This window comes from Vicugna pacos, unplaced genomic scaffold (assembly GCF_048564905.1).
Source record: "Vicugna pacos unplaced genomic scaffold, VicPac4 scaffold_18, whole genome shotgun sequence".
NCBI lineage: Eukaryota > Metazoa > Chordata > Mammalia > Artiodactyla > Camelidae > Vicugna > Vicugna pacos.
The window spans coordinates 1970078-1982680 of record NW_027328739.1 but is presented as its reverse complement, the minus strand read 5'-3'; positions in this window follow the sequence as shown (position 1 = coordinate 1982680).

The following is a 12603-nucleotide window of genomic DNA, read 5'->3' as shown; positions in this document are numbered from 1 at the left end:
ATCCGACGAGAGGTTCCTAAGGTAAATGTGATTCTACCCACTAGCGTCCCATGGGCCTTTCTTCTTCCCTCTTTCCTTTTGTTCAGAGCTCTATGCACCGTACCAATGGAGGGAAGTGTGTCCCTTTTCAGTTGATGGTTTCACACGTCTTTAAACTTTCTAACAGTTCACAGTACACAGGGACCCACTAAAGGAGACTTCTGTTCCTATAATATCCGTACACCCGGAATACATATGCGTCGCCTGATTTCTGCTGAAACACCCACACTCTCAGGACATGGATCCATTGGATTCATGGGGGCTGAAATTCCAAGAAATGAAACCAACCCCAATGTGCACTTTGCTGTCGGTCTCTTTTGCACTTAGTACACTTTGGCAGAGCTACTTGCCTTTGTTATAGGCTTCTTACATTTCTTCTCTACGTAGCCTAGAATATGGCATTCCTTCATCCTGTTGGAAGACATACAAGTCTACATCACGGACTAGGAAACCATTTGATTCCAAATCGGCATTAGTGTTAGGTCACGATATGCTCTTATGAATCAAAATTTACGAATATGAATGCACGCTTCTGATTTCCGAATACAAGTGTGCTGAGTACATGCAAGCCACGATACTGGGTCGATGCGTTCTGAATGACCCTTGACCTCACCTTGAGTATTTTCTTTTGAATAATCATGGTTCCCTTTGTATATGTCAGCCAACCATACCATTTTGGTGCTTGTTTGTTGGTTTGATTCTTTGTTGGTCTTCTTCTCGCTTGTTTTGCAAACACGTCAGGCCATGCATCTCTCCTTTCGCTTCAAACAGAGTCAAATAAGCTGATTCACTTAAGAGAGTGCTTCCAATCACCTATGGTTTCCTGCTTCCCTCTCCCATCTTTAGGGTTTTGATGTCCTCCTTAAGTTCTTCTTCTTTCTTCTCTGCCACACATGCTCTTCTTGCATTTCCAATAATGGTTTCTTCTTTCCATTCCATCTTGCTGCTTTTCTATTCAGGGGAGTTTTCTCAACCTTTCTTTTAGAAAAACTTTTGAACTGCTGAATTCTTTTAAGATTTGCCGGTCTGTAGAATTCTCTAGCTCTGCCGTTATTTGAAATGGTGTTCATGTGGCATAGGCTACCCTAGGTGGCAGCATTTGGCCATTCAGGATATGGTCTGTGTCCTGGCACTCCTCCCTGTCCTGCAATATTGCTGCCGAGATATCAGCTGAAACCCCTCTGGAGGTTTCCTTGTGACTATGTTGTTTCCTCCAGGTGCATTTTAAATCACTCGGATATTCGTGAACTTTGTTGATTTGAATCATACAGCTGCTGGTAGGTCTATTGGGATTCCACCTCCTTCGGATGCTGTGTAATTCCTGAATTCGCATAGATGATTCTTTCTTGGCTTTCAGCAAGTTTCAGTCTGATTTTTCTACAGATAAATTTTCAGACACTTTTTGTTTCTTTATCCCTTGCTTTTCCATCTGGGACTCATGATTTCTATTCTTTCATGCCCTGTCTTAACCCAGGGTTCAACTGCAATGTTTTCATTTGTTTGCACTTGCTTTCCTATGTCTGCTTCTGACCGAGGTTTTTCTCTTCCCCTGTCTTCACAGTCATTCACGCGTCCCTCTGCATTATCTAGTCTGCTAAGGACTGAATGTTAGCCCTGATATTATCACAACCATTGAGTTTCCTGATATTTTTGGCTCGTGTTGAGACTTTCTCTTCCCCTTTTCTGGTATTCTGCCTTTTGTGATTCTGAGACACTGGTGTTCTTCAGTGTTTTCCTGACCTTCATTTTCAACACTTGTTCTGGATAGCGTTTTGCAGACTAGTTGTTTGAAAGCTTATCTTTTGCGCCTTCAATATCTTTGGAACTGAAAATGGTACTTCCTGTTTCTTTTACTGTTCTTCTTCATCTCTACTGGTCAGGTAATATCAGGTATCTAATGTAGACTTCTAGGGATTTGTTAATTGAAAAATTTAGACTCTTGTCTCTACGCAATTCCATGGGATTTCTGTGAGGACAATTTCTCCTAGGCATTGATGCCATAATCTGTACCTGTGTGTGTTGTTTGGTATATCTCCAATTGCTGGTGTTGCATTAGTTGTGATGAACAACCCATTCTACTTCGATTAGCATAACTTCATTTTGATTATACTTATCTCACACTTCTGAAAGTGCACAGGACACTTCCTCTTGTGGAAATGAAGCTTCTAAAAGTTCTCAGCTCTGCATTCTTCTCTATGTCATTTTGGAGTGTTTCCAAAACAGCAAACTGAGAGTGCTCTTCTGCTTTTTATTGCCACGGGAATGTCCCAATGAAATGAGTTCTTTCCAGAGCTTCTCTGTCTACAGAAACACCAGTGGAAGCATATCTATGGATGTCACATATCAGGGCCTGCTGGAATGATCCCGCAGACCTTCCTTGTTGTCCTAGGTGCCGTACCGTGCCGGTGACATCCAAAATGTAGCATCCGCTTTTGGGAGATAGTGCTGAAGGGAATGCTTCCTCTTCTCACGCTGTGGACTTGGACCACTCTTCTTGTCCTCTCATCCTTGTGGCACGGGTGCACGAAGGCAACCACAGAGTTGTTGCGCATCCTGTGACTCAAACCAAATCATAATCCCAGCCCAGGTTATGAATGTAGCATATCCTAAGGCTTTTCATTCTGATTTCAAATTCAAGGCCCCCTGGATCCCTCAGACCAGATGCACGATATCTCTGATTCAGCCCCACACGTGCTCTATTGGCAAAATTCCCAATTGGTCCCTGGTCCTGCAGATATACTGGGTGTGGCCATGGGACATATCGGTAATCGCAACCGCGCGACCAGTGTGGTTGATTTATTATTGGTACACAGTTCAGTTTGCTCTCTTGATTCGATCCACCACATCCCACAACGCACTCCAGATCCCTGAGACTCAGCGTGTGCCATCATCCGTAGCTCTATGCCTCACTGAACATTGCCTCTGCTACCTCAAATTTGGCAGCTGGGATCTTGGTCTCAGAATTAACTGTGGGGATATTTTGCGCTGGTTTCTTTGAGTTCTCTCAGCCAAGCATCTGCTGTGCACTCTTGTAAATCTCAGCACATCACCTTCAAACCCATGTCTCCTGTCCGCTTGAGAGTGTGCGTCCAAGTTAAACAGAGTTTCACCCTTGTTGCTCCATCACCAGGGGTCCGAACCTGCACTGGTTTCCATTCCCTGCTTTGCATTCTCCTGCTTCCAGGTGTCCTGAGGCCTCATCCTGTCTTTGGGAGTAACAGACCTCTCTTCGGCCAGTGTCCTATGCTAAGGGCTGGGTGAGTGGATGTTTCCATTGCTCTGTACATGGGAGCGAGTGAGTGCAGGTTGCACTTCTTCTCTGCCAACTGGGCATCGATGAATCAACACTATCCAGATACATTTCACAGAAATGTGATATTTGCTTAGCTCTTTGTTTCTATACAGCCGTGGTGGGAGGGATTGTCCGAAGACAACTCTTTTGACATTGTGTTGATATCCCATTTGCAGTCTTTAAGAAGTTTAACAGAACTCATTTACATGTTTTGGGAGTTATACGAAAATGGAGTTATTTTTTGAAACACACTCAATCGACCTAGAAGCCAGACTTGTCAATTTTGGTAACATTGTGTCAGCTCGACGGAAAAGCTAGACAGATAGAATGCAAACTAGCAGTCCAAACTGTTCAAGGGGTCATGTCAGCTCTTTAAGGTTGAAGCCTCCGAAACCAACAGGAACCATGAAATAACTTTTGGAAACATGGAATAACCCCCAACCTTGGATACACTTGTGCATGTGGTGCCCTGTATCCCAATGACACCTACTGGCCAATGTTGGCATTTCAAGGGGTAACATCCCTCTCTAGGAAAATACAAGAGGAAACAAACCAAATATATACATTTAGGTTTGAATCCAAAAGCACCTAGAGGCATTCTAGCTAGGAGAATCCTGCTGCAGTTATGCTAGTCTATTGAGAACCAGGTGTTTTTCTATCAGTGTTGAGAACGCTTAATCATCCGATCCTGTAGTTTAAAGCCATTTAACGCAACCAAGTCTGCACCCCCATGATATAGTGCCCCCGGGGGCTTGACTCAAGTGAAAGACGATCCACATAAGCTGTGTCTTTAATGTCATTGGCGACTTTTACAGTTCAGTTCACTTTCTGACTTGTACTATTTACCTTCACTGTCTTGAAAAACTGAAGCCTAATACAGATTCATGTTCAGTCAAAGATTCCCCTCACTTACCACACTCCCTTCACCCCAGGGAAGACATAAACACAACATTTGCTGAATCTAGCGGAAGGACATCGTTTCTAGGTGTGAGCTAAGTATTCAATTTTATCTATTTCAGCCGAGACTATTTGACCTTTAAGGTGTTCACTGTTGTTCACAGAGAGTGAAGCTGGAGGAACTCTGATTCTAGGAGGGGCTTGCTCTTCTCGTAATGGCTTCATTGCAGCTCAGGTACTGATCCTTCAAAATGGATGCCTGAGTGGAGGGGAGGCAAGGGCAAGTGCTCACTAGCTAGGCCCAAACCTGGGAAAAGGCTTACCTGGGCTTGTTGAATTTTGGTCTGAATGGCTTGGGAATGCCCCTTGGGACGTGTGGATTCTCACGACCTCTTCCAAGAACAGGAGCGTTTTGATCATCTCTGCCATTTCTTCTCCTTCAGACGTCAGGGACCTTGGACCCGTTCTTGGAGAAGAGAATTGAGGAACTTCCTCAAGTCCACGTTGGCACTCCGTATGTTTCTGCCTGTATCAGTGAGTTTCAATATGTCTCATGAATGTCTTTTGAGCCTGGTATCCTCTACAGCTGTCTCCACGCCAGTATTCTCCATTGTAGCAGAACATCTCTCATCCATGTGTTCGCATCTCTCCTCAATCCGTGCAGCCAGCTTATCGGCCAGCTTCTCTTCGTGTCTCCCCTAAAGTCGACTTCACCAGGACTGGGCAAGTCTGAAAGTACCTCGGAGCCTGACCAGTAAGCTGATGACAGGCAGATCTTCCACTGTCTGCCCTTTCAGGTTCTGGAAACTGACCTGTGACCTCAGGTCTTTGGGCAGCAGCAGTATCTCGAACTTACACAGCTTCCCGGACCAAACACCTAAGCCAAGCTCCACAGAGGGCGGCAGCCCCTCCATCACACTGATCCACCCACAGAACTCTGCCCGGTTACCTAGGATCCAACAGCCACAACAAGCCTCGCGGTAAACACCAACATTCCACCTGGAATCCAACCGCTAACTGCCATCCCCAATGGCTGCTGCATCTTGTCAGTGTTGGGGGAGGGGCTGCATCCGACGAGAGGTTCCTAAGGTAAATGTGATTCTACCCACTAGCGTCCCATGGGCCTTTCTTCTTCCCTCTTTCCTTTTGTTCAGAGCTCTATGCACCGTACCAATGGAGGGAAGTGTGTCCCTTTTCAGTTGATGGTTTCACACGTCTTTAAACTTTCTAACAGTTCACAGTACACAGGGACCCACTAAAGGAGACTTCTGTTCCTATAATATCCGTACACCCGGAATACATATGCGTCGCCTGATTTCTGCTGAAACACCCACACTCTCAGGACATGGATCCATTGGATTCATGGGGGCTGAAATTCCAAGAAATGAAACCAACCCCAATGTGCACTTTGCTGTCGGTCTCTTTTGCACTTAGTACACTTTGGCAGAGCTACTTGCCTTTGTTATAGGCTTCTTACATTTCTTCTCTACGTAGCCTAGAATATGGCATTCCTTCATCCTGTTGGAAGACATACAAGTCTACATCACGGACTAGGAAACCATTTGATTCCAAATCGGCATTAGTGTTAGGTCACGATATGCTCTTATGAATCAAAATTTACGAATATGAATGCACGCTTCTGATTTCCGAATACAAGTGTGCTGAGTACATGCAAGCCACGATACTGGGTCGATGCGTTCTGAATGACCCTTGACCTCACCTTGAGTATTTTCTTTTGAATAATCATGGTTCCCTTTGTATATGTCAGCCAACCATACCATTTTGGTGCTTGTTTGTTGGTTTGATTCTTTGTTGGTCTTCTTCTCGCTTGTTTTGCAAACACGTCAGGCCATGCATCTCTCCTTTCGCTTCAAACAGAGTCAAGTAAGCTGATTCACTTAAGAGAGTGCTTCCAATCACCTATGGTTTCCTGCTTCCCTCTCCCATCTTTAGGGTTTTGATGTCCTCCTTAAGTTCTTCTTCTTTCTTCTCTGCCACACATGCTCTTCTTGCATTTCCAATAATGGTTTCTTCTTTCCATTCCATCTTGCTGCTTTTCTATTCAGGGGAGTTTTCTCAACCTTTCTTTTAGAAAAACTTTTGAACTGCTGAATTCTTTTAAGATTTGCCGGTCTGTAGAATTCTCTAGCTCTGCCGTTATTTGAAATGGTGTTCATGTGGCATAGGCTACCCTAGGTGGCAGCATTTGGCCATTCAGGATATGGTCTGTGTCCTGGCACTCCTCCCTGTCCTGCAATATTGCTGCCGAGATATCAGCTGAAACCCCTCTGGAGGTTTCCTTGTGACTATGTTGTTTCCTCCAGGTGCATTTTAAATCACTCGGATATTCGTGAACTTTGTTGATTTGAATCATACAGCTGCTGGTAGGTCTATTGGGATTCCACCTCCTTCGGATGCTGTGTAATTCCTGAAGTCGCATAGATGATTCTTTCTTGGCTTTCAGCAAGTTTCAGTCTGATTTTTCTACAGATAAATTTTCAGACACTTTTTGTTTCTTTATCCCTTGCTTTTCCATCTGGGACTCATGATTTCTATTCTTTCATGCCCTGTCTTAACCCAGGGTTCAACTGCAATGTTTTCATTTGTTTGCACTTGCTTTCCTATGTCTGCTTCTGACCGAGGTTTTTCTCTTCCCCTGTCTTCACAGACATTCACGCGTCCCTCTGCATTATCTAGTCTGCTAAGGACTGAATTTTAGCCCTGATATTATCACAACCATTGAGTTTCCTGATATTTTTGGCTCGTGTTGAGACTTTCTCTTCCCCTTTTCTGGTATTCTGCCTTTTGTGATTCTGAGACACTGGTGTTCTTCAGTGTTTTCCTGACCTTCATTTTCAACACTTGTTCTGGATAGCGTTTTGCAGACTAGTTGTTTGAAAGCTTATCTTTTGCGCCTTCAATATCTTTGGAACTGAAAATGGTACTTCCTGTTTCTTTTACTGTTCTTCTTCATCTCTACTGGTCAGGTAATATCAGGTATCTAATGTAGACTTCTAGGGCTTTGTTAATTGAAAAATTTAGACTCTTGTCTCTACGCAATTCCATGGGATTTCTGTGAGGACAATTTCTCCTAGGCATTGATGCCATAACCTGTACCTGTGTGTGTTGTTTGGTATATCTCCAATTGCTGGTGTTGCATTAGTTGTGATGAACAACCCATTCTACTTCGATTAGCATAACTTCATTTTGATTATACTTATCTCACACTTCTGAAAGTGCACAGGACACTTCCTCTTGTGGAAATGAAGCTTCTAAAAGTTCTCAGCTCTGCATTCTTCTCTATGTCATTTTGGAGTGTTTCCAAAACAGCAAACTGAGAGTGCTCTTCTGCTTTTTATTGCCACGGGAATGTCCCAATGAAATGAGTTCTTTCCAGAGCTTCTCTGTCTACAGAAACACCAGTGGAAGCATATCTATGGATGTCACATATCAGGGCCTGCTGGAATGATCCCGCAGACCTTCCTTGTTGTCCTAGGTGCCGTACCATGCCGGTGCCATCCAAAATGTAGCATCCGCTTTTGGGAGATAGTGCTGAAGGTAATGCTTCCTATTCTCGGGCTGTGGACTTGGACCACTCTTCCTTGTCCTCTCATCCTTGTGGCACGGGTACACGAAGGCAACCACAGAGTTGTTGCGCATCCTGTGACTCAAACCAAATCATAATCCCAGCCCAGGTTATGAATGTAGCATATCCTAAGGCTTTTCATTCTGATTTCAAATTCAAGGCCCCCTGGATCCCGCAGACCAGATGCACGATATCTCTGATTCAGCCCCACACGTGCTCTATTGGCAAAATTCCCAATTGGTCCCTGGTCCTGCAGATGTACTGGGTGTGGCCATGGGACATATCGGTAATCGCAACCGCGCGACCAGTGTGGTTGATTTATTATTGGTACACAGTTCAGTTTGCTCTCTTGATTCGATCCACCACATCCCACAATGCACTCCAGATCCCTGAGACTCAGCGTGTGCCATCATCCGTAGCTCTATGCCTCACTGAACATTGCCTCTGCTACCTCAAATTTGGCAGCTGGGATCTTGGTCTCAGAATTAACTGTGGGGATATTTTGCGCTGGTTTCTTTGAGTTCTCTCAGCCAAGCATCTGCTGTGCACTCTTGTAAATCTCAGCACATCACCTTCAAACCCATGTCTCCTGTCCGCTTGAGAGTGTGCGTCCAAGTTAAACAGAGTTTCACCCTTGTTGCTCCATCACCAGGGGTCCGAACCTGCACTGGTTTCCATTCCCTGCTTTGCATTCTCCTGCTTCCAGGTGTCCTGAGGCCTCATCCTGTCTTTGGGAGTAACAGACCTCTCTTCGGCCAGTGTCCTATGCTAAGGGCTGGGTGAGTGGATGTTTCCATTGCTCTGTACATGGGAGCGAGTGAGTGCAGGTTGCACTTCTTCTCTGCCAACTGGGCATCGATGAATCAACACTATCCAGATACATTTCACAGAAATGTGATATTTGCTTAGCTCTTGGTTTCTATACAGCCGTGGTGGGAGGGATTGTCCGAAGACAACTATTTTGACATTGTGTTGATATCCCATTTGCAGTCTTTAAGAAGTTTAACAGAACTCATTTACATGTTTTGGGAGTTATACGGAAATGGAGTTATTTTTTGAAACACACTCAATCGACCTAGAAGCCAGACTTGTCAATTTTGGTAACATTGTGTCAGCTCGACGGAAAAGCTAGACAGATAGAATGCAAACTAGCAGTCCAAACTGTTCAAGGGGTCATGTCAGCTCTTTAAGGTTGAAGCCTCCGAAACCAACAGGAACCATGAAATAACTTTTGGAAACATGGAATAACCCCCAACCTTGGATACACTTGTGCATGTGGTGCCCTGTATCCCAATGACACCTACTGGCCAATGTTGGCATTTCAAGGGGTAACATCCCTCTCTAGGAAAATACAAGAGGAAACAAACCAAATATATACATTTAGGTTTGAATCCAAAAGCACCTAGAGGCATTCTAGCTAGGAGAATCCTGCTGCAGTTATGCTAGTCTATTGAGAACCAGGTGTTTTTCTATCAGTGTTGAGAACGCTTAATCATCCGATCCTGTAGTTTAAAGCCATTTAACTCAACCAAGTCTGCACCCCCATGATATAGTGCCCCCGGGGGCTTGACTCAAGTGAAAGACGATCCACATAAGCTGTGTCTTTAATGTCATTGGCGACTTTTACAGTTCAGTTCACTTTCTGACTTGTACTATTTACCTTCACTGTCTTGAAAAACTGAAGCCTAATACAGATTCATGTTCAGTCAAAGATTCCCCTCACTTACCACACTCCCTTCACCCCAGGGAAGACATAAACACAACATTTGCTGAATCTAGCGGAAGGACATCGTTTCTAGGTGTGAGCTAAGTATTCAATTTTATCTATTTCAGCCGAGACTATTTGACCTTTAAGGTGTTCACTGTTGTTCACAGAGAGTGAAGCTGGAGGAACTCTGATTCTAGGAGGGGCTTGCTCTTCTCGTAATGGCTTCATTGCAGCTCAGGTACTGATCCTTCAAAATGGATGCCTGAGTGGAGGGGAGGCAAGGGCAAGTGCTCACTAGCTAGGCCCAAACCTGGGAAAAGGCTTACCTGGGCTTGTTGAATTTTGGTCTGAATGGCTTGGGAATGCCCCTTGGGACGTGTGGATTCTCACGACCTCTTCCAAGAACAGGAGCGTTTTGATCATCTCTGCCATTTCTTCTCCTTCAGACGTCAGGGACCTTGGACCCGTTCTTGGAGAAGAGAATTGAGGAACTTCCTCAAGTCCACGTTGGCACTCCGTATGTTTCTGCCTGTATCAGTGAGTTTCAATATGTCTCATGAATGTCTTTTGAGCCTGGTATCCTCTACAGCTGTCTCCACGCCAGTATTCTCCATTGTAGCAGAACATCTCTCATCCATGTGTTCGCATCTCTCCTCAATCCGTGCAGCCAGCTTATCGGCCAGCTTCTCTTCGTGTCTCCCCTAAAGTCGACTTCACCAGGACTGGGCAAGTCTGAAAGTACCTCGGAGCCTGACCAGTAAGCTGATGACAGGCAGATCTTCCACTGTCTGCCCTTTCAGGTTCTGGAAACTGACCTGTGACCTCAGGTCTTTGGGCAGCAGCAGTATCTCGAACTTACACAGCTTCCCGGACCAAACACCTAAGCCAAGCTCCACAGAGGGCGGCAGCCCCTCCATCACACTGATCCACCCACAGAACTCTGCCCGGTTACCTAGGATCCAACAGCCACAACAAGCCTCGCGGTAAACACCAACATTCCACCTGGAATCCAACCGCTAACTGCCATCCCCAATGGCTGCTGCATCTTGTCAGTGTTGGGGGAGGGGCTGCATCCGACAAGAGGTTCCTAAGGTAAATGTGATTCTACCCACTAGCGTCCCATGGGCCTTTCTTCTTCCCTCTTTCCTTTTGTTCAGAGCTCTATGCACCGTACCAATGGAGGGAAGTGTGTCCCTTTTCAGTTGATGGTTTCACACGTCTTTAAACTTTCTAACAGTTCACAGTACACAGGGACCCACTAAAGGAGACTTCTGTTCCTATAATATCCGTACACCCGGAATACATATGCGTCGCCTGATTTCTGCTGAAACACCCACACTCTCAGGACATGGATCCATTGGATTCATGGGGGCTGAAATTCCAAGAAATGAAACCAACCCCAATGTGCACTTTGCTGTCGGTCTCTTTTGCACTTAGTACACTTTGGCAGAGCTACTTGCCTTTGTTATAGGCTTCTTACATTTCTTCTCTACGTAGCCTAGAATATGGCATTCCTTCATCCTGTTGGAAGACATACAAGTCTACATCACGGACTAGGAAACCATTTGATTCCAAATCGGCATTAGTGTTAGGTCACGATATGCTCTTATGAATCAAAATTTACGAATATGAATGCACGCTTCTGATTTCCGAATACAAGTGTGCTGAGTACATGCAAGCCACGATACTGGGTCGATGCGTTCTGAATGACCCTTGACCTCACCTTGAGTATTTTCTTTTGAATAATCATGGTTCCCTTTGTATATGTCAGCCAACCATACCATTTTGGTGCTTGTTTGTTGGTTTGATTCTTTGTTGGTCTTCTTCTCGCTTGTTTTGCAAACACGTCAGGCCATGCATCTCTCCTTTCGCTTCAAACAGAGTCAAATAAGCTGATTCACTTAAGAGAGTGCTTCCAATCACCTATGGTTTCCTGCTTCCCTCTCCCATCTTTAGGGTTTTGATGTCCTCCTTAAGTTCTTCTTCTTTCTTCTCTGCCACACATGCTCTTCTTGCATTTCCAATAAAGGTTTCTTCTTTCCATTCCATCTTGCTGCTTTTCTATTCAGGGGAGTTTTCTCAACCTTTCTTTTAGAAAAACTTTTGAACTGCTGAATTCTTTTAAGATTTGCCGGTCTGTAGAATTCTCTAGCTCTGCCGTTATTTGAAATGGTGTTCATGTGGCATAGGCTACCCTAGGTGGCAGCATTTGGCCATTCAGGATATGGTCTGTGTCCTGGCACTCCTCCCTGTCCTGCAATATTGCTGCCGAGATATCAGCTGAAACCCCTCTGGAGGTTTCCTTGTGACTATGTTGTTTCCTCCAGGTGCATTTTAAATCACTCGGATATTCGTGAACTTTGTTGATTTGAATCATACAGCTGCTGGTAGGTCTATTGGGATTCCACCTCCTTCGGATGCTGTGCAATTCCTGAATTCGCATAGATGATTCTTTCTTGGCTTTCAGCAAGTTTCAGTCTGATTTTTCTACAGATAAATTTTCAGACACTTTTTGTTTCTTTATCTCTTGCTTTTCCATCTGGGACTCATGATTTCTATTCTTTCATGCCCTGTCTTAACCCAGGGTTCAACTGCAATGTTTTCATTTGTTTGCACTTGCTTTCCTATGTCTGCTTCTGACCGAGGTTTTTCTCTTCCCCTGTCTTCACAGTCATTCACGCGTCCCTCTGCATTATCTAGTCTGCTAAGGACTGAATGTTAGCCCTGATATTATCACAACCATTGAGTTTCCTGATATTTTTGGCTCGTGTTGAGACTTTCTCTTCCCCTTTTCTGGTATTCTGCCTTTTGTGATTCTGAGACACTGGTGTTCTTCAGTGTTTTCCTGACCTTCATTTTCAACACTTGTTCTGGATAGCGTTTTGCAGACTAGTTGTTTGAAAGCTTATCTTTTGCACCTTCAATATCTTTGGAACTGAAAATGGTACTTCCTGTTTCTTTTACTGTTCTTCTTCATCTCTACTGGTCAGGTAATATCAGGTATCTAATGTAGACTTCTAGGGCTTTGTTAATTGAAAAATTTAGACTATTGTCTCTACGCAATTCCATGGGATTTCTGTG